General features: G+C 44.5%; 1 pseudogene; it reads left to right on the plus strand.

Annotated features, from left to right (window-relative positions):
* Nucleotides 1–37: 37 nt before the first annotated feature.
* Nucleotides 38–21906, plus strand: LOC149327410 (MICOS complex subunit MIC10 pseudogene; annotated as a pseudogene).
* Nucleotides 21907–23094: the final 1188 nt, after the last annotated feature.

Here is a 23094-nt window from a genome sequence, read left to right on the forward strand (position 1 = left end):
GAACTTATAACCAAGAATAATAAGACTGCTCAAAGGCATGGACGTAAGTGCGTTCAACTACTGACCACTACAGGACATAACCCCTTCCTTCCTTCCACCGCTCCTGATCCCAATGACGTTTTCTTAATCCAGGATGCCGCGGTCGCTCTTCGACGAGGTTAAATGCAAGGCGCGCGAGTGTTTGAAATGCAATTGCATATTATATAACTGCATGTGGTCGAAATTAACACAGTGGGCTCCATTGTGGTGTACCTTAGAGCCAATATCCCGTTTTCTGCTTTTGAACGTCAAATAAGGATACCAATCTCAATTCCTTCCTTCAATGGCCTCAAATTCAGGTGCAACGTCTCACGGCACAACATATCAACCAAAGATCCACGCTGGCGACTGTTGTTATACCTGCGGCGTAAACAAATGTTAAGTAAAAGTAAAATATTTGTCCTTGTACCCAAAAAATATATCTCTCTCCCGATAGTAGCGACGTTTCACACGCGTGAGTTAAAGTAATCGCTGCGAGGAATTTAGCATACCTGTCGGTGTTGAATGCCCAACGATTCAATAACAATGTCGGGTTGGATATGGTAGCGCCTGAAGGTAGGACTTGAACTACTTGCTTTTGTATGCAGGTGGGAGGTCGACGACAGCAGCTTCCCCGCCATATTCCCAGAAATTCTGTCGAAGCGCATTGTTTCGACAGGACGATGTTATGAACACAATGTTTTCGAATGTCGTAAGATGCCGCCTTAAAGATCAATATACCAATGTCTGCCAAGACGTAACGCGCAATATACTGTAGCTCACCATCCGAATGACTGAGAAAATGAAATTTCGCAGGTGAACCACTGAAGCTTTGGTTCTTTGAAAATTACACTAAATATTTGTCTACGTGTTTTACTTCTTACATTTACGCTCACTGTCTCCTTTGTTGTACACAATTTGGTAGAATGTTTCGTTATGAATGGCGCCGTTACCTTGTGATTAAGCAGCGTTTCAAATTACCTGAACTGAGCTGTACTTTCTTTTTCTCGCCTCTTTTCCTCCGTTTATGCTTATCCCGTGAGCAGGGTAAACCCGCCATGGTGGCTCAGTGGTTAGTGCGCTCGGCATCTTAGCCGGAGTACCTGACTTCAATCACTGCGGCGGCGGTCGTGCATCGATAGAGGCGAAACGCCAAAGGCGCCCGTGTGCTGTGCTATGACAGTGCACGTTTAAGATACCCAGATGGTCGAAAATATTCCGGAGACCTTCACTACGGCACCTCTTTCTCTCTTCTTTCTTTCCCACCTTCCTTCCTTCCCTCCCGGCGCGGATGAGATGCCCGTGAGGAAGTGAGAGAATTACTGCTCCATTTCCTTTCCTCAAAAATCACTAATAGCCAACACAGTATCGCCTCGTTAATCTTCCCTCCTGTCCTTTTTGATATTTCTCCTCTATCAGGGCTTCAAAATTTGCTGAATGGTGTTGTAGATGGCCGCTCAGCCAAAGACATGAGCACTGAAAAACATATTTTCAAGTGTCTGTTTTTTGCCGCCTTGACCACAATTAACTTTCATGCCGTACTTACACCGATTTTGCGTAATATGTCAAATTTTTTTGCAAATCCTGGTGCCGATTTTAAGGAGTTTATTTTTGTGTCCTTTCTCACTCACTTCATCCCAGAAGATAATAAAACCTCACGGCTCGTTGATCCTCATGATCCCACCGGAGTCGGCAAAGACAAGATAAATGACTTATAAAACGCGTGCCCTATCTCTATACGCCATTTTTGGTCAGTTGTTAGCCCGTTTTTGCGATGAATCCGAGGATAAATCTCGGCCACTTGAACCGCGGTTCAGTGGGGACGAAATGCAAACGGCGCCAGGGTGCAGTAGGATGTCAGTACATGAATGGAGTCCCCATGTTGTTGAAATTATTCCCGAGGTCTCCAAGGCGGAGCCTCTTTCCAGTTACCTTCAATCGTTTCTTTGACACGGTGCCCTGAAAGCGGTTCCGCGCTGCTCAACCACCATGCGCAGCTCTCTCGAGCATTGTGCAGGCGCCGCCAAATCGCGAGCCCAGTCACCACGCTGCACTCGAAGCACTTTCCGGACATGAGTGGTGTTGCACTAGGATCTACCCGCACTCACGTCCTAACCCTTTATATCCCACAGGTGTCTCGCGAGGTGAACATTGCTGAAATTGATATTTTTCAACAGATGTGGTTCATATAAAGATCAGTGAAAAAAAATAGAATGATCCCTTTTGATTTTGTAGAAAATTTTATTGTGCCACAAACGTTGCAGCTGGGATTGGGGGATAGAATCTCTCCAAAAATTTAGGAGGCATGAAATTTCCGAAATCAGCTTTGTAGCCCCATTTCTTAGGCTTACTCTTCATATAAACCTTCTGAGAATGTCTGCCCTTGTTTGGGATGATCATCTCACCAACATCAACGCAGGTTACAAGTGTGGTAGCTTGAGAAATAGGTTCGTAAGCACATGTCGTACCTTAATTTTGTCAAACCTGTCTCTTGTCATCCAAACGCTGACATCCGCTTGAGTGTTCACTGAGCAGTACATCCTTCTAAAAGAAAGGTTAGCAAAAGACATGTAAAGGACAATGCCAATAAACTTGCGCATCTCGAACACTGACAGTGGATAAATACGGGTGCGAATTTCTCGTGTTCTCGTGTTCTGAATTTGTTAGTCTCGAAAGTGAGGAACTCTATTAGGTAAGAGTCGACGAGTTTCAGGAGCACGCTCAACGGGCTCTTCACTCTTTCTGAACCATCCGTTGGCTTCAAAACACATTGTTCCTCTCCCGGATTTATATTGATGTCCATTTACACCCAGTGCCAACTCTTTGTTTGCTTCTTTTTGTGTTGACGTCAACTGTACTTCTTCGTCACTGTCTGTAGAGCTTTCGCTGATATTGTGCCTTGTTCTTGTATTCTTCATCGCACTCCGAACCGTCCAAGTATTCATCCTCGCTCCCGGTAGGGCATTCTAAAAGAATTTCTTTCTCAGTCAGGCACTGCATGCATATAAAAAAAACGCTCCGGAAAATTACGTCAACGAAAGTCGCTGTTAGACAACACGTAAGAAGATTCAATAGATAGAAAGAAATTAGGTGCCGCAAATACTCAGATATAAGCCCTAAATGAAGTCATACTCTTTCATGCATTTCTCTGGGAGTACGCTCTCAGATTCCTGGCTGCCACTAACGTGTATGTAAGCTGAACGAGGTGATATGCTCTCGAAGGAGTGGTCGTAGAAACATAAAACTGAGTACGCATATTCGCTAGGCTTTTGCAAAGCGTCTCTAAGTCTTTTCAGCAATGAAGCGCCAGTGTTGAGGTCCCCAAAAAACAAAAACAAAGCTCACTCCCCGATTTGGCCGGCTGCACGTGGAATCCATGTTTTCGACACTCAAAAAACTGTGTCGCAGTATCTGTGGCGCCATCTACTGACAACAAGTGCAAGCACCACCTGCCACGTTTCTGGCAGCTGGGAACACGGGATTCTTAGAGACTATCTAGTCTGTTAAAAATTAAAAAAAAACTGTCACGCTTGTGGCACCGGGGATACAAAGGGCAAATAGCGCAAGATGACCTGTAATATCATCATCATCATCTTGGCTACGCCCATTGCAGGTTAAATGCCCCTCCCATATCTCTCCAATCCACCCTGTTATGCGCCAGCTGCGGCCATCCTATCGCCGCAAACTTCTTAATATCATCCGCCTGCCTAACTTTCTCGTGGGCACTGCTACGTTAGCCTTCCCTTGGGTGTGCATTATATTACTCTTAAGGATCATCGGTTATTTTGCCTTCGCATTCAATGCTCTACCAACGCCCGTTTCTCTCTCTTGATTTCGACTAGGGTGTCATTAACCAGCGTGTGTTCGGCGACGAACTCTACCCTCTTCCTGTCGCTGCCATCCTGTCGCTACCCTCTACCTGACCTGCTAAGGCAGGTCACTACCTGCCTTATGTAAACGTATTCCCTTACAACTTCGATTACCTCGCAGCCAACTGTAAACTGCGGTTTCTTGGCGGGACATATGAAAATGACTGTTATTTTCTGCATATTAATTTTTACAACCACCGTTCTACTCTGCCTAACTCACAGACCATATTTTGCAGTTCATCTCCAGAGTCACTTAGCAAGGCAGTGTCTTGAGCGAATCGCAGATTAGTAATGTTCTCTCCATTAACTCTTATCCCCAAATGTTACGAATCCAGGCTTCTGACTACCTCTTGTAAAATCGCGTTGTGGTGAATAGCATTTGCGACATCGTGTTTCCCTGTCTTATCTCCTTCGTAATTGGAACTGTATTGCTCCGTTTATGGAAGACTACGGTAGCTGCGCAGTCGTTATAGATATCTTTGAGAATTTTTACACCAGGTTCTTCTACCCCGTAATTTCCCAATGCTTGCATGACTGATGAGGTTTTGATTGATAAAAATACTTTCTCGTAAACTATGAAGGCTCTACTTATGGTTCCTTATATTCTGCACACCTCTCTATCAACTGACTGATACTGTGAACGTGATCTATTATTGATCTATTGATATGTATTCTTCACGAATGCCTGTCTGATATTTGGTTGAGGGTGTCTAAGGTTGTCCTGACTCTATTAGCGATTACCTCAGCAAATACCATATAGGCAACGACAGTAAACAGACCGTCCTGTAAATTTCCATCCTTATGCGCGTTGAGCCTCGTGCACCGCGCCAAAGTGGGGCCGTCAGCCCCACAAATGCTATCGCTATTGTAATGACATCATGCAGGCTGTTAGAGCAAGAAACTGACTAGATCTGGATTTTGATATGCAGGAGAAATCGTCGGGCATATTTGTAGCGGTGTGGTGCTTTGAAGGAAATATGTCCTGCTTGAGAGGTAGATATAAATGGCTGCTGGCACATTTAAAATTTTCCGGTTCAGATTATTCCATGAAACTTGGACTGCTTTGAAAAGTTTCTACCATTAAATTTGTCGGTTTAGTCCATGCCTCCGTAAGTTTGAAGAACGGGCGGTAATGGTTTTCGTTGGTTTAATGCCCAGCATTATTCGACATGTAACGTAGTATGCGATGTAGCGAAGCAGCCAACGAAAATTACCTTCAAAAGATATCCGCTTGCGATTTCGTTTACTTATATCTGAGCCTGGAGGGTTGCTCTCCAGCAGCTGAAACTCACAGTAGGCAGCCTGGGAAAAATGAATTTTAGCCTAGCTTGTTCCGAAGGTTTCCGCTGGAAGTGCGGCTCTTTGTAGTGAATACTCATCTAATGTTTTGCTGGTTCCTGTACTATACTATTAAGTGCCTAGCTGTGCAATACTATACTGCAGATAATAATATTTTGTTTTGCTTTCGCCAAATACTAGGCATTTCTTGGCTCATATGAGGGCCTTCGGTTAGTGTCGACGCAAACATCTATATACTGTAATGGAAGAGATAGAAAGACGCCTCATGAAGTAAAAGCCAGGCTGTGGAGATGATTCCACTCTTAGTCACAATTATAAATTGTTTCCCAAAGTCTCCAGCGGACGAGACAAACGAAAGAGTGGCTTTTAGATTTATCAACGAAGTTCAATGAAAGACCGTAATATATCTAAGGAGATCTTCCCGACCCTCTCAGCAAATGTGCTCATCAGCTGAAATGAACTTGAACAAAATATATATCAATTACACTCCCCAAAGGATTTTTTGAGTATTATATTCGCACAGATCACCAACACTATTCTTGAGGCTGCCTTCATGTAAAGGAGGGGGAAATTTTTTTGACTTCATGTAATCTAGCTTCCAATAAGTAGGAGAATTACGCCATCCTTTATGCCACTATTCCTGATGTGTGCCACAAAGTCGAAGGTGGCAGCGTGCATATATCACCTAGGTGTAGGTTGGGCTTGAGCGAGGATGGGGTCTGACGTTGTAGAACACCCATATTTCATTTTAATTAGCCGCTCTGCTTCTATATATCCCTTAAGCGCAGTATTTAGTTCCAATCAGCGCAATATAAAAACCACAGTTCCCGATAGTGTTTATAGAAAATTTACTTCCCTTTTAGCAATCGCCAAATGCCACTTACTTTGCCCACACCCTAAAGGATAATCTACATTACATTGTTCCTTGGCCCTACTTTATTAACCATATCTCAAAGCTTCAAACTTTTGCATAGTTTGCAAAGCTGAAAAATTTGCAAACGAACGCACAGGAGACACTAACAAGCATACAAGGGGCACTAGCGGGTGTCCGTTCTACGTTTGACGTAGATCTATTATCTTTGTTTTAAGCTGCTAACGCATTTTCTTTGTTAACTAAACTATGTATTTTCTGCGTTCAGGCGTACAGTCCCGAAATTCCTCAGTCGATCAATGTGAAGTGTATAATAACATTCCCGCCATATTTCTCACCAAACGCCGCCGCGGTGGCTCAGCGGTTACGGTGCTCGGCTGCTGTCCCGAAAGACGCGGGTTCGATCCCGGCCGCGGCGGCTAGAATTTCTTTGGAGGAGAGATTCTAGAGGCCCGTGTACTGTGCGATGTCAGTGCACGTTAAAGAACCCCAGGTGGTCGAAATTTCCGGAGCCCTCCACTACGGCGTCTCTCATAGCCTTAGTCGCTTTGGGACGTTAAACCCCATAAACCATAACCATCAACCATTTCTCACCAAACACGCCCAAGCGAGATTGTCGATATCATATCTTCATTAAAGAACAATTGCGCATGCAGAGCAGACTAGATAAGCGCAAAACCGATAAAAAGTGTAGTACAAGTTATGTGTCGCTCCTTTCACATGTATGCAACCTCAATTTATTCCCTGATGAATTACCTTTGCTGATGAAAACCGCGAAAGTTGTAGCAGTACATATGTATGATGCAGTTAACAAAGTCAATTTGTACAGATCTATTTCAGTCCTTCCTAAGCTTTATAAAGTGCCTGAACGTGTGCTAAATAACAGATTAGTTGGACACTTGGCGAAGAGTAAGGCAACAGTTCGCGAACAATTTGCTTTCCAGATAGAATAATCTATACAGCAGGCACTCTTTCATGCAAGAGACCACATAATTCAGTATTTCGAAAAACATCTTTTCAGTGTTGGAGTATTTTTAGACTTTATGAAAGCTCTCCATTCCATTAATCCCGATGTCTTGCTCAAGAAGTTATCTTGGTATGGTATTAGAACTGTTGCGCATACATTAATTAAAAACAACCTCGGCACTCGAAAGCAGTTCGTTACCCTTTATGTATTTCGTTTTGAGCGCCTGGTCTTAAACTGTGGAGTTCCTAAACGGTCAGTTCTGGGTAGAACATTATTTCTTGTTTACATCAAAAGCATAGTGAACATCCCGAATACACAATAAGTTGTGTTATATGCTAACGACACGAGCGCTGTCTTCTAGAGAAAAATTATCAAAGATGTCTTTAACGCAGCCAATAGCTGAACGGGTCACCTCAAAAACGTTTTAAACGTAAACGAATTGCAAGTAAACTGTAATAAAACAAAGTGAGTTTAAGCAGTTTACAAGCAACTACGATTAGAAATTCGTGGATAGAGTTATTGAAAATATTGACTGTATTAAACCTTTGTGCGCATGGTTTAATGAGAATCTTTATTGGTCGATACACGTTGAATTCCTCTGAGCTGATATTCCCAGAGAGATAGGAATGACAAACTTGTTCAAGCACTTTATTCCCTTGAGCCTGAAAAAGCAACTGTATTACTGTCTAATACACTCACGTCAGCAATGTTTGCTTTTCGTCCGGGGCACTACCATCAAAGCAAGCCTCGAATCACTTTTCAGGCTGCAGAGAAGGGCGGTAAGATCCATTTGTAACCTTGACTTCCTTGCGCACACTGTGCCATTTTTAGTAAGCTTGGAAATCTTGCTATATACTACCTATTCTTACATAAATTATCGCTCGAAGCATTTCGTCTCTGACTGTCCGCCAAAGAACACATTAGCGAGAATTTCGCAACAAAAGACATCTAATGCAAGATGAGACATAAAACAATTTCTGTACTACAAATACGTACTAACTACGGAACACAGGCTGTCGACTTTTAAAATGCCGAACATATTAAACAAACGCCCGAGGGTCTTACAGAAACTGGAAACATGCCAGTCTCTCGCGAGTTTAAAAAAAAAACTTATGAAAAGTTATTTTTTGCAAAACTTTTGTGAATGACAACCTCGAATGTGCTTTTTTTATCCTCCTTAAAAGGGTTCGACAAAAGATTTTATTTCGTTTGTTTGGAATTACTTGTTAGATCACAGCGCTCTCAGATGGTTTTTGTTTTGTTTTTCTCTCCTATTTTTGAATAAAATTGTGACTTACTGTGCTGTCATTTTTTGTTTATTTACTTGTTTTCCGGACAGTGTATATGTGCTTCGCGTGTTGTGGCCTTTGTCATTCAAGAATTTTTTCCTTTTGCTACAGCACCTGAGACTACTGAATGTCTCAAAGAACTAATAAAATTCAATTCAAATTCAAATAAAACTGGTTCCAGCAAGCAAATGCCCGCTAGCCTAACTTATTGTTTCAACGATGCAAACTCTTCTTTCCTATTCGTTCTCGGCGCAACTTCTTAACTGGATGTCTGTAGTTTTAACACGCTATCAGTGAGTCGATAATGCCTATAATTTTGATTGCAAAACCGCTACAAGCCTGCTGCTTGGAATTTTATCAAACAATATGTTCACAATGAAGCGGCGTTACGCCAGTGAGTGACAGCAATTATGAAGCAGTATTCGGCATGCAAAAACGTCAGCTTCTTAGAAATTAACTTAGCGTCCTGCTAGGCCGAATGAAGGTATGTTCGCATTGGAATCTTGAAAGGAAAAAAATATGCCGGTCAGACACTGTATTCCTTTCCAAACAGTTTAGATATTTGTTTCTTAGAGGGTCCGCGGGGTCCATTTTCTATGGTTGATTTTCATTAAATGCTAAGCCGACTGCTTCAAGACATAAATTAAGATGTAAGCGAGTTACTTAATCTGAAGTGTTGAACGTACGGCCTCACATCCTTTTTATAGTGTCAGTGAGGAAAAATTGAGCTGTCGAGATCCCTGCTTTTCAGTGGCGAAGACGGTGCTGCCACTGAGAGTGGATCTTTGATAAGCTGTAAAAAAATAAACCACGGATGTCCCCCCTAGCGGCCGTTTGTGCAATCAAACGGCATTGCGTCAAGACAGCGCTTTCTGTGCGGATCTTTAAAACCAGCCTGCGATGACATTTACTTCCCAGAGGCGGCCGCAAACTCCTTCCTGTTCTGGTCGCCATGGGTTTGACCCCATTAGCGGAAGAAGTTTAACATGATGTTTCGTTACAATAAATATCTTTTTTCTTTTTTTTGAGAAAAACGTGTAAATAAGCCGGAAAGAGACGCAAAAGCAGTTTTACTGAGAACAAGACTCAGATGACGTTGTCTCCTGTGACTATTCACTTTTCTCCTTCAACTAGGTGCAGCTGTCCGGATATTCTCAGGTTATAATTTAAGGGATTTTGTCCTCAGTTGCGTAATAATATATCAAGCTATCTAAGTTTTCTTCAGCCACACGAGCACGTCGGACTCCCCAACTTCTCTGCTTACGAGCGGTCGCCAGAAGCAACCTGCGTATGTACTTCGGCCACCAACCACTCCGTTTCGGGAGAGAACAAAGGAGGCGTAGAAACATCCATTTCACTGTCATCCTGTCGCCAGCTCTCGCAGCACGAGCTGCTGGAATATAGAGAACCTTTGCGCAGCTGCTTTCGTTGCGCAGAGCACGGCCTGCCCACATTGCTGTGGCAACTAGCGCGAACAACTGCGGCGGAAGCGTTGTCATATATCTCACCATTGTTTCGCCTAAGATAGGTCATTGCTACTGTCAAGGAACGCAGCGTCACCGCTTCCCAGATCGGAGAGCGAGAGCGGTGTTACTGGGGCGGGCGCTTGCTTGCTTTCTACTTTTTTTACTGCATTCAATAGGAAATAAGATCGCTGGGAGGTGGAGCCAAACCTCCATTTCGAAGTGTCCCTCAAGAGGAGCTTCGCGCTGGAAGGATACCGGTTGTTGTACACTATTTCATTTTGCCATCTGTACAAAAAATTAAGCCTATGCAAAAATATCTAGCTTATTAAGAACCTGTTAATTCGGCCGCGTGCTAAGTATATAGCGACGGCCTAAACAAACGCTACTAATCAGCAAGTATATTGGTCATGTGCGGTTAGGCAAATAGCAGAATATCGAAGCGCATTTACGACATTTACTAAAGGAAATGGGGAGCACCCAAGAAGAACAAAGTCTAATTCCAATAGCTCTCAGTCAGGGGACATTTTCGGGAAAGATACCTTAGCCCTGTGGCACAAGTTTGAAGAAACTAAAGTTAGCAAACCCCCTCCTCGTGACTGGTGATTTAGACGAAATGAACGATAATTTTTAAAATGAAAACATTTCTCGGGTGAAATCCACGTTTCTTTAAGAATTGCGACATCCGGAATAAGCTGAAAAGAAATACAGTATAAATCTGTTGAAGCTGTAAGAATAGAGCGACGTATTCACTGTAGAACGCCAAACGACGGCATGGTTGCGAAAGCATAGCAGCAGTAACTGCCTCCTCTAAAATGGTGTCCTTTACTTAATGCCAAGCTGCTTCTTCTTTGATTTAGCCTGCGGACGCGGAGAAGTAGACGAATGAGACATCGTGGACCCGCTGCGCTTGAGAACCGGCGGTTCAGGCTCCAGCATCTGAGAATCATGGATAATTCCAGCGCCACTTGAAGTACCCGAGTGAAGTACAGTGCTGGGGGCAGTAATTCGTTCCTGGGCCTGAAATGCTTCAGATAGTGTAGAACGGGTAAGTAGAGAGGGAATTACTGTCGATAGAGAGGCCAAGATGGTCTCCGTGGCAATAGTAAGCAGGGTTGCGAGAACATTAGTAAGGCATTCCGAAACACGTGCAGCAACCCTCTCAACCATATTAGTCATGGACGCCTCCACAGCAGACACAATTGCCTCAGACAGCGCGAATATAACATGACTCCTTGACGAGTGGTCACACCTGCATAACCGTAGACCCGTTCCTTAACCTCCAATATAGCGTCTCGGGCCGAACAGCGTATTCTGTCAATAATTTCCAGAATTTGAATCTCCTGCGCTCGAGGAGGACAGTTCGAAAAGTTAGCATCGTGGGCACCACCGCAAAGGCAGCTCATCTCGTTCTGCTCAGAGCAGGTGCTCCTAGTATGACCATCTCCACAGTTACAACAGCGCAAGGTGGATTTGCAACCGCCGGGGCTATGGCAATAGCGCCAGCAGTTGTTGCACTGCAGAGGCCTAGACGATAGTTGGACATACACTACGCTCAGCGTTGTGTCTGTCTCTCTTCTCATTTCCGTCGTATGCGCCGCACCGATAATGTCTAAGTAAAAAATTACAATTTGCCTTGCAAAGGGCAAGTAATAGGGTTACAGCCACTGCTGGGAAAGTATATTGAAAGAGAAGTTGGTTCATTATCACTACTCTGCTAACGTTTTATATAAAAAAATAAACAGTCGCCACATTGAAGCTAGCGGCACCCGGCTTTTGTACTGATTTAATGCAGAAACATTGTTGTCTTTTTTTGTTATTTTCCTTAGCACTGACATAACTTGGCACAGAATAAACATTTGCGAAAGAAGCTCAACTATAATGCCCTGTTTACATGGGTTGAGAGTGCACAGCGCAGAGAGCGAGCAAGTCAGGCATTATTTTGCTACTTCACTTGGACGTTACGAAGGCAGAGAAGATCGAAGTGCCAGCCAGTTGTGTACCACCATTCAGAACGTCCTGAAGACGTTGCGCAAACTATTCTGGCACATTCGTCTTCTAAATTACCAGGAAGTCAGAAAGACCAAATAGGAAAGTGAAATTATTCCCAAGTTGTTTAAAGCGACACACGAGCATAATGGGTTTGTCACCGCTCAGATTCTTAAATATGTGCTGTAAAGATCGAACGCTTCCGTGATCAGATTGCCATTAGATATAAAAAAAACCTCGTCTAATTCGACTCATTCAGACGACAACCGCGGTAAAAAGCCTTATGCGCGGTAGGTGCCTTCTTTGTTGGTCCACGAACTCCAGAAAACTGAATTTATCCACCAGGCCGTGGCCATAAAAAAAAACACCACTCTCGCGAAAAAGTCTTGCTGCTTCTTGCAGTCACAGCTACATGGCAGAATCCTCAAAAAGTACATACCATGTACCGGACACATATCTATATCAAGGTGTTGTCGCCGCTGGAGACTTTATGGATAAAACAAAGGGGAAGCACGGAAACGCATTGCTGCCTCTTCATCACATTCTGCTAAAGATGCGGGCTCTAAAAACGCATGCCACTTCTAAAGGGTGCAAAAAAAAACTAAGGCTGAGAGAGCAAATGCCCACTAGGAGAACGTGCAGGACACACTCTGCCCCTGCGCAGTCAGTGCTCTTCCAATTTCCTTTCTGCTTCTTTTTTCGTCGCGCGTCTTCTATCTCCTCCTTCGGATAGCCTCTTTTTTTGAAGAATATAGCAGTGAGCCGCCAGTATATGGTACTGTAGGCTAGTTGAGAGACAAAAAAATAGGAGGAAATGATAAAATCACATAATGTCAAACCCAGAAGACAATGGCAAACAAAATAATTCAAGCAATGAACACATTGCGGCAGAACACGACAAGAAACAGCGCGAAAAAACTTTCTTCAGTTGACATGGTACGCATAGGACGTGGCAACCCGTGCCATTCGCAAATGCTGTGTGGCAAGAAAGAAAATTAGTCAGCATTAGCCCTGCAGTTTACCCTTAAAACAGCACTCTCATGTATGTTTCAGGTGCGGCATACCATGTCTTGTATATCATGTCGCTATGAAATTTCAGTTTCGTCTGTCGGCTGCTATGCAGAACAGAATATGCAATGTGGACGCTTGCGGCGCGATTTTGGCGCATTAAACCCAGAACGGCTGACGCCTAGACCTACCTACCCTACGCGTGGTATATGAACTGTATTGCTTTTTTTTTCGATAATCTCTTAGTAGTGCTTATTTCTATTTTGGGGTGCTGGCCTTAGACAATGTTGGCGTATTGTAAGAGTGGCTGCATGAGAGATGTGCATGCTACGAATTTATTCTTGTTCTTTAAGTACTTCGCGGGTGTTTCAATAGCCAGACAGTATCGGACACTGCCGACACAACGGACTTCATCTGTACGCCTCAGTTGCAGGGAGATAGTTTGCTCTATGTTTGTGGGTGTTTAACACCCCTAAGCGGCTCAGGCTGTGTGGGAGGCCGTAGTGAAGGGCTCCGGAAATTTCACCCGGCTGGGGTTATTTAACCTGCACTGACATCATAGAGTACACGGTGGACGGTAGAATTTCGCCTCTCTCGAAAATCGACTTCCGCGGCCAGTGTCGTACGCGCGTCTTTCGGGTAAGCAGCCGAGAACTTTAACCACTGAGCCACCGCGGCGGCTCCAGCCGCAGAGAGATGTTTTAGCTGATTATTTAGAGTAATCCGAAGGCAGTTAATTTGGTATGTGTGTTAGAGTTGTTGTGTTGTCAATGCACGGTCATTTTTCTGCATTTAGAGTGTTGTACGACTATTTTCTAAGTGTCCAAACTATTACACATAGCAGATAGTAGGACGCTTAAGTGTGAATGATCTTGTGTCGATGTAAGTTTTGGTATATATCGCAGTCGTTGTCTAACAACCGGCCGCGTACGCGGAAAACGAAGGACGTGTCATTAAAATAAACAACGTGGAGAAGCGGACTTAGGACGGATGGTTAGAAGATTCCTGAACATGACTGTTGCTGTTGAGGAGTTAGAATGAGATGAGAATGAGGAGTTAGAATGAGCTGGTGTCACTGTGATATGCCGGAATGTAACTTTGCAACTTGCCGGTTATTTACCAACAGCTGAAGCTTTAACAGTACGTCAGAATGCAATAAGAGCTCAAACGCTGCTTGAAGAAAACAAATATTGGTCTTAGTGTAAGGCATGACCTAGTGTCATCATTATTTCATTCGCGATATGAATTAGCTGCGTGGCTGCCGATAGACCTCTCCGAAACTGATGCTGACTTGCCAGAAAAAATCGCGGCCCTGAATAAACGCGCCGATATGCTTGAAAAAAAGACTTCGATCAGTTAAGTGCAAACACATAGGGCGGTCTTGTGAATTAAGATGTGGAGGCTGTCGGTCTCGAAGGACGCGTGAGTGGCACAGTGCAGTCCATATACTATGCACTGCCTAGCGGCGCGCGTGGGCCACAAGATGTTGCAAACCGAAATTCACGTAATTGTAGGAGGCGACGTCCTCATTTTGTGCTTGGCGCCGTGATCGCATACGCACGTTCTTCGCATGATGCGCACTGGGGAGTGGAGTGAAAGCGGCTACGAGGGCTGCTGTCAAAGCCAACCAGGTGGAGCAGTTCCGACCCTCGTATTGGTGCCAAGTCTGAGCGGCACCGCGGAGACTATCTTACGTTATGGGCAGAGTGGTCTCAGAAGACCAAGCAGAGCGCCGGGGAGCCGTTTCGATGGCCTCAACCACTGCACTGGGTCCTTAGAAAAGCCACCGTATTCCGGCAGCGACACTGAACGAGTGGAAGACACCGCGGGGCAGCCAGGCATACTGTTTCAGAGTTCGTGAGGTCGCGCAGTTGCTGGCAGATAGCGCACATGAATTCGGGTAGAAGGGCAGGCACTGCATCCGCCATGAAAACCACCTAGGAGACATTGACGCCGTTCGCGGAAGAACGGGGGGGGGGGGGGGGGGGGGTGCAGGCGCGGTGCATGGAACTTCTCGGCCGCTGCGAAGGACGATAGGAGGGGAATGTGCCGTCGGGTCGGGGTCGCCGTTCGTCGACAGCGCCATTGTAAGGGCCTCAAGCTCAAGAACAGCCCTTAGTTTGAACGCCTAGCATTTTCCGTCTCAGCTCTTTTCTTCGCTTCTTCATCGTCTTCGTACCGCTTGGCAACAGGATATATTTTAGGTGGTTTTCGTGGCGCTAAGCTTGCCACCCGAATAATGAGCTTTTTTTCAATTGTGAGGCACTAACACGCTTATCTGGAAGCGCCGTGACAAGGCATATAACTTTCCACCATGCTAGCGGTTCTTGTGGGTGTTGTGACAGATTGCAAATGACCGCTGTCGGCTTTAAATTGCATGCAGACGTGAGCGTAAAAATTCGGATTCTTGAGGAAGCTAATGCCTACTCGTTGCTCTCGGTGCAACGAAGTTCTCTCAGCTTGCGAGCAGAATTTTCACTCTAATAGATATTTGAGCTTCGCGCCAGGCTTTCCTTTATGTCCGTGCTCTCATCCTACCCACGTAAAATTCTCCTGCTTTAAAGAACTGCACCTATGTCAGGATGGGAAAGAAGCATGTAAAACTTTCCTTGGCGTAACCTCGCACCATCGACTACATCATGCTTACAGAGTGAAGGAAGAATATTTACGAGGCTGCGTTCTTCCTTCTGAGCAGACGAATGAGGTTACTGCTGGGAGCCAGCATCATCCCTCGCCATAGCACGGTTATAAAGGAATAAGTGCCGCCTGTGTTAAGTGTCTGGAGGCCTAGCAGCCTTCTGCGTGCTGAGGAAGGCAAGCTCGCAAGCACCGCACGCAGGAATCCCTAAGCGCACTTGCGCAGCCAGTTGCAGTGGCCTCGCCTATTGTGTTTCGTTAATTTTTTTGCTCCTAGGGCTGTTACCGCACGCACGATAAAGCGACGCCATTGCATGCAAACCTCATTCGGACCAGCTCTTTTGGGCCTTGTCTGATCGCTTGGAGCGATACAATCTTGTTTCGCAGCCGAGCGCGATCGGAGCAAACAGTATTTGTGTGCACCTTGTTTTGGCTGCCATGTATGAGTAATTTTGATCAGAAAAGTTAGGCACCTCTTTTGAGAGCGACTTTAGGTTTTTGAAACGACACACTCTAAAACTTTGAATTCTGGGCAAAATACAGATGCGTCTTATTCTTCTGCACATCGGGGTAATGTTTCTTGTCTAGCCCTTGGCGAAGCCAGTGACTAACCTATGGCCACAATATTACACCAATACACTGTATCTAAGCCATCCGACATTGTAAAAGAATAAATTATAGAACTTATATCTTTCTCAAGGAAATTTAATAACATTATATTATTTGGCTCACGTTTCAATCCCAACTCATGTTTCATAATTGAACGGGCATAACATAATTGAAAACCAAAGCCCGGCTACGATCAGCCCCACCTAATATATGTCGATCAGCCCCACGTAATATATAGCGTCCTAATATATGTCGAATAAACATTTATTCACTAAGAAGTGGTACTGTTGCCATAATGGAGACGTCGCTGAGCTGGGCATAATGGTCCGCATACTGCGAATTTTTGTTTTTTTTTTGCGAAAACTACGATCCAAAATTGCGTGACGGAGGGACGGATTGTACGTACTGAGTTCCGGTGCCTTGCTGCAGCGAGTATGCATGGAGTTTGAAGTGTGAAAAAAAATAAAATAAATTGTTATGCAAATTGTTTCAACTAACGCAATGTTTTAAGTGTGCCTTCTTTAACGGCTGACTCACGACGGCTGTACGCTAACCCGAAGGAAGCTCCAGGTTAGCTTAGCTGCTTTACTTTAGTTAACCTGCGTAGCTAGCACCCTAACGCAATCGAAACTACAAGATCGGTTTGCTGCTTTTAATGCTAGTAAGCTGCCATGCACGTAAGTCTGGAGGGCGTGGGAGGTGCGTTGCGCAATCGCCGCTGAACTTCACTTGCCTCCTACTTTTAGCCTTGAAATTGTCTTTTTAAGCGTCTGTTACTTTGATGTGTGTTTGCAGCAATTATCGCAACAAAGCGTCACTAGATTGACACGTGTAAATAGGAAGGAGCTATCAGCGATGGTTTGAGCTCGTGAACAACTTATTTTTTGTTTTCAGTTTCGCCGCTGCGAGAACAGAGGCACCTACAGGACGCGCTATCTGAGCAGTTTTCGGCTTTGCGCAAATCAGTCTGAGAGCGACATGCGTAATTTCTACTAGTTGAAGTATTTGCTTTTGTGACATACTTTTTAATGAATGGAGGATTGGTTCTTGGACTGGTTTGGACGTGCGGTTGCGTTAAGGTCTCCGGGTAGTACAATAGCTTGCGTCGTGGTCGGCATTGCTGTACATGTGCGATTATTCTTCGCAATATCCAAGAAGTAGTAACTTAAGGGGCAGGTGAACCACCTTGGTGACATAGTCTTGTGACGTATTGTTAACTTACCACCCGATTGTGGACAAATTGCCCACTGTAACAGGTAGCAATTAAATTAAGATTAGTCACGAGAAGTTGCTCTGAGAAAGCAAACCGGGTCCCACAAGCCCAATCTGTGACAGCACCTGCAGGGCTGAGGTGCTTTGCTTATCCGCTGCACCTCTGCGTCGGGAGGGGTATATGGACTTCCAGAAATTAATGAATGTAAAATAGATAATTGGCAATTTCTCATATATGGACACAACACCATTAACGCTATAGCGTCATACCCTTAAAGCGGATCTTAAATGTTCCAGTCTGTTTTTATTTTCTGTAATATAGACTTCCACTGGCTTTCACGCCTTCTTTTTGTCACTGCGGCATGTATTGTTTTCAATTTTGCAGTTGCACTGGTTATGCTTGCTTGAACACCAGAGCAATCATGTTTTCTTAAAACCTCTCCGTTCGCTCCCCCAGAGGGCGCAAGTGTGATAAATGTTTCCTAGGTAATACGCGCACGACTGTCTGCTAGTAAGAAACTCGATTGTCACGTCTGCAACAGCAGTAATGACCATCATCATTTTCAGGTTCAGCCGCCACGCCCTTCGCTGCGCGAACTGGTGGCCGCTGCAATGAGTATCCTACCCAGGGATACCCCTGCCCCCAGCGACGCCCATCTTGTCGCTTTTTCTACCACCGAAATACCAACCAGTGCTACAGGTTTTCCTTCTACGGATGCGCGTCAGGACGGAACAATTTCCGGTCCTACGAGAGCTGCCACAGGCAATGTGTGCGCGGTGAGTCATGAAAACTACGAGGGGGTACCCAAAAGAAACCGGACTAAGTTTTTTGTTCGGCAAAGCTTCTGTGGTACCGCGTTTTGCCACAAGGAGTGCATAGAACGAACATTCCAGAGTCAGTAAGCCGAGTGCCGTCGCTGAAGGAGGCCCGACTAATTTAGGCAGAGTTTTAGAGTGACGACTGTTCTGTGTGAATGTCGTTTTTGCAATGGCTGATTTTCGTGAACAGCGTGCGCCGGTGAAATTCTGATTTTTGCTCGGAAAAAGTTGAATGAAAACTCTTGAAATATTAAGAAAGACGCACAAGGACGATGCTAAGGGGACAAATCAAGTGTTCCTGAATCGAATCCTGAATCAAAGCAACAATCATGCCAATGGAAAACTTCAAATTCACCTCGCCTCAAGAAAGCTCGTCAGGTGAAACCAAACCTCAAAACAATGCTGATTTGTTTTTCGACGTGAGAGGAGTCGTCTATTGAGAATTTCTTCCGCAGGGTCAGACAGTTAGCCAGGCTTTCTACTTGGATGTTTTGAAAAGATTGGGCAACAGTGTGCGGTGGAAGCGGCCAGATTTCTGGCGGTCGGGCGACTGGTTTTTCCATCATGGCAATGCCCCTGCTCACACAGCCCTGTCTCTACGACAATTTTGGACCAAAAATGGCATGACCCCTATTCCGCAACCCTCGTACTATCCCGACCTTGCCCCGTGCTACTTTCTTTGTTTCCTAGAATGAAAAAATAGGTGAATGGAAAGCGTTTCGCTGATGTTGCTGAGGTGAAGAAAAAAACGACGGAGGCCCTGTCAAGCATCACAAAAGATGAATTTAAACAATGTTTTGAAAAATGGAATGAAAGATTCGACAAGCGTATCATTGCAAGTGGAGAATACTTTGAAGGGGATTGAAGGTCTATGCTTAAAATGTGAACAAATAAGTTCAAACAAAAATAAGTCCGGTTTCTTTTGGGTACCCCCTCGTATATCACAACCACACTTAATTACATATTGGAGGTCAATATAATGACCTCCCGACCTTTATTGAAGGGCGATTTAGCAGCGACCAATCATGCCAGAGGTAATAATCAAAGACGTTTTTCTATCTTCGGGGTGACGCTGTTTGTTTACCTCAGCGATTTGAGTAAGACCTCTTGTAACTGGTCCCAAGTGGATTCGGTAGAATAATCCCAGACTGCAAGCATGCTTTCTCTAACCATTACTCAGTACCCTGGAATGCAGTTGTTTTATTGTAGAGTATAAATCGCCCTGTTTCGGCAGTTTTTAGTGGCATTTGGCGTGTTCGTCCCTTTCAGGAAAAACAAACAATCACCGTAGTGAAAGCTTCCCCTCTCCTCCCCCCAGTGCCTTCAGTATTTAAACGTTGCCTGTTTCAAGGCCGATCATATTAAGAAAAGAACAACGGCGACAATCTCTAGAGCACTGTCCCCTGAAAAACTTGGATGGAGTCAATTTATAGCTTCTGGACACGAAAGTCGTCTGCCAGGGCGCAGTACGGTGTCGACATCTTGTAATGCGCAGAAAGACGCCTCGGAAGCCTTCAGTGCACAGCTTTAATAGCAATGGGGCCTACCTTGAATAGTAATCACTGCTAATTATTTGTGCGCGAAAATTTTGACTTCTTAAAATTTATTTGACTAACCGTGTGCATTGCACATCAAAGTTGCCTGAGCAGCTGGAACGCACTTATCTGTAGTGACTACTTTGCCCCTGCTCTTGCTTCAAAATTCCGGAAAACTGGAACTATGGCGATCTTTGCTTAAATTTGCAGAAAGCGCTTTAGTTCACAAATCTATACTGTGTGCGTGTGATAAAGGTGATAGGTGTGATAGACTTTCTCTGTGGCAGAGAGCATCGGCCGGCAATGTTTGCTTAAGAAGATTGCTATCATGTTTTCTTGGTTCCAGAGCACGACGTTGTGTTGATGAGGCTGTCTTAATCAGCGTCCGATAACAGCAGTAGGCACACTTTGCAGTGTGGGCATATAGCACTCCCAATGCGTCGGGGCTCGATGCAGTACTCCTTGTCAGTTCTTGGTGCGCGGGAAAAAAAAACGAACAATTGTTTGTGAAATCGGAGACTGTGATGTGTGGTGACCATTTTCACGCCAAGCTTTTCATTTTTAACTCTAACAACCAAAATAATTCAAGAAAACATACTGTAACTACCAAATATACTTATTTATCACAACTTTTTACATGTAATACATACTGAGATTGTATATTTATTAATTGCTGTTTCAATAGAATTAACGCGAAAATTTTAAAAGTAGGAAGCTGCTTTTGAGCGCGACTATCTGTTATTGCATGGCATACATACTAACAAGTTAGAACGTACAGAAATTCGCCGTATTTACTTTATCCGGTACGAAGTAGCACACTGCAAATTGCTTGAATTTGCTTCGTCCAAACACAAGCAAGGTTTCAGTATTAAAAGTTAACGTGCTCTAACCATCGCGTCAGAAGCGTCGCCGTCGCCGTTGCTCTGGCCGTCATCTGAAATCGCCTCTAGCGCATGTCTGAGTCACTGTCGTAAAGAAATTCTAGAGCGCCAGCAGCGCTGTTGTTGGAACTGCTCCAAGAAATAGCGCTTTTTTCTCCAGTCATCAACGACACTGCCATTCTTCCTGAGTGACGGCATTATGGATTGAGCGTTACCAGGCTTAAAAGTAGCTCTAGAAGGCACGAAACGCTTTTTTTCTTGGGTAAGTACGGTCCTCTAGTTTTGAAGATCTCAATTTACGCAGCTGGCCGTCGTAGCTCTTCTTTGGCAATATCGAGCCAATATCGCAATACGGCAGTCATTAGATGCACGAGTGCGATTCGTCATTGCCGATATTCGTAGTTTCCGATAATGACTAGAGCTCCGAGTTTGCTGTTAAAGGTTTAAGTAGCTATCGTACAAATGGGTACCTTCAAAATTTCTATCTGGACTAATTTTGTTCCTCACGGACGTTTACAGTTTGATAACTGATTTAAAAGTAAGTTGGCTCCTATTGCTTAGTTTAAGTTAATAATAACTATATAATTCCTCAAAGATCATTATACGTTGATTCCTGTAATAGTGCATTATGCTCTGGAAAAGTCAGCACTAGCCACGGCAACGCAAAAGAAATTTGAATTTCGCTAATCGCGATTCAGGAAGAAAAGTGGTGAAATTAGGTTCTCAAAGGTTGTAATGTTGACTTGGCTACGGTAGAAAAATGCGCCACTTATAGGCTGACGTTAATGGACGAGTTCACTTCGCAGTGCGGTCTGTTAGCTACAGTTTGATTCAAAAAGCAGGCTCTATTCTTTTGGGCGGCGTTGACCGTTATCACAGGAATTGTAGGCACATCAAGTACAGGTGATTCTACAAGACTAAAAAGCTTACTCTATTGTGTTCACCGTCCCTATCACACTAGGGACTTCGGCAACTTTTTAAAACATGTTCAAGTTCTCCCAGCTATGTTCTCGCACATTCACTGTTGACAATGTTCAACATGAAGAACATTACGTTTTGTTTTCATGGTTGACGTTGAAACCTTTTGGCGCCCAGCTCGTGCCAGTTTTTTGCACACTGAGGCTAGATTTTGTTATTAGATTGAATTTCAATTGCGCGTTATTCCTGGCGACAGGGTCGGAGGACGTTCTGTGCGAAAAGTCGGATGAGTGCGTAGCCGGCGCGTTAACCAAAGTTGGTACTGCCTTTTGCCTCGGTGCCCTGTTTTCTCTGGCGCTGTTCAAAAGGCGCGCGTTGCCCGTCCTGTTCGTCTTTGGTTGCGGATTCGAAATGGGCTGCAACAACTGCCAGCACACTTTCAACGAACCCGCCGAGCTGCGCAGCTTCCCGCTAAAGGCAATACATAAACATTCAGTGCCAGCAGCTGACACCTCAAATTGATCGCTTGCTGTTTGTGTAGCATATGGATTATGCAACTCTACTACCTTGTTTCAATGCTAAATGATGACGGCCTCAAGGGGGCTTTTACCGCACAAGGCGGATTTAGCGTTGGCTGTAGGCGGAACAAATCACTGGCCCGTCAGTACAACTCTTTGGTCCAAAACCCTTTTCCCAAGCATCTCATCCTAGAAGAATCGATCACCAGGACATTGGAAATCTTGTATTTATTAGAAAATCGGTGGGTACTCGGTGGCATGGCGGATCGAACCCAGCACCTCCCGAATGCGAGGCGCATACTCTACCACAAGATAATCCCTTCCGGTCGAAGGGCATCGAAGATCATCACAGACTTGTTATGGCTGTGTTTAGTGCCGCTTGAAGCCGCTTGTCCCTCCAAGGAGGTTACAAGGTGCTAGGAGCCTCGCACGCATTTAATAGGCTAGAGACTCGTTTGTTGTCGGAATTAGCGAGACAAATCACTCCACCAACTAAGAACGGTCATTCCCCACCATCCGCTGAATGAAGAAAGGCCTCTCAATATTTCGGCTCTTTGTTTTTTGACCTACATTATTTTTGACCTATGAATAAACTATGCCCTGAATAGATGATCATAATCATCACCATAACTCTAAGTAACGAAACTTTTCCAACGGACAGAAGCTATAGAAGATTTTAAAAGCAGCGTCCTAATAAGGCTTTTCTTTTGCACCTCCAACATTCCAACCGAATGTAATGTTTTATTCTACGTTAATTTTACCAAACGTTGAACGGATAATGCAGGATTTAATGTTATGCATGAAGTCTTAACAGCCAGTTTCGCTCTCTAGATTGCGGATGGTGCAAACGAATCTAAAGAGTCCTGTGGTTTTCTCTTTCAGGCTGATAAAGACAAAGCAACAGCTGCGTCTATTGAAAACCGCCTTAGGGGAACTACACTTCTTTGTACGTCTTCTCTGTGAGCGCGGATAAAAATAAAATCGTTGTCAAAATGCATCACTGATATTGCCTTACTATTTCTCTATTGCACACCTGGCAGTAATGTGATTTCAGAGGCACGCAGTGCAAAAGATTCCGTGCCACTGCACACTATGGTACCAGAAACATTATATTTAGAAACACCGTGAAGCTACAGGGAGTAGCAATAGTGTCACGGGTTAGGCGCTGACTTATAGCGAAATCTTTCACAAT

The sequence above is a fragment of the Amblyomma mixtum genome, chromosome 10 (genome assembly GCF_055824585.1).
Source record: "Amblyomma mixtum isolate Tamu chromosome 10, ASM5582458v1, whole genome shotgun sequence".
Lineage (NCBI taxonomy): Eukaryota > Metazoa > Arthropoda > Arachnida > Ixodida > Ixodidae > Amblyomma > Amblyomma mixtum.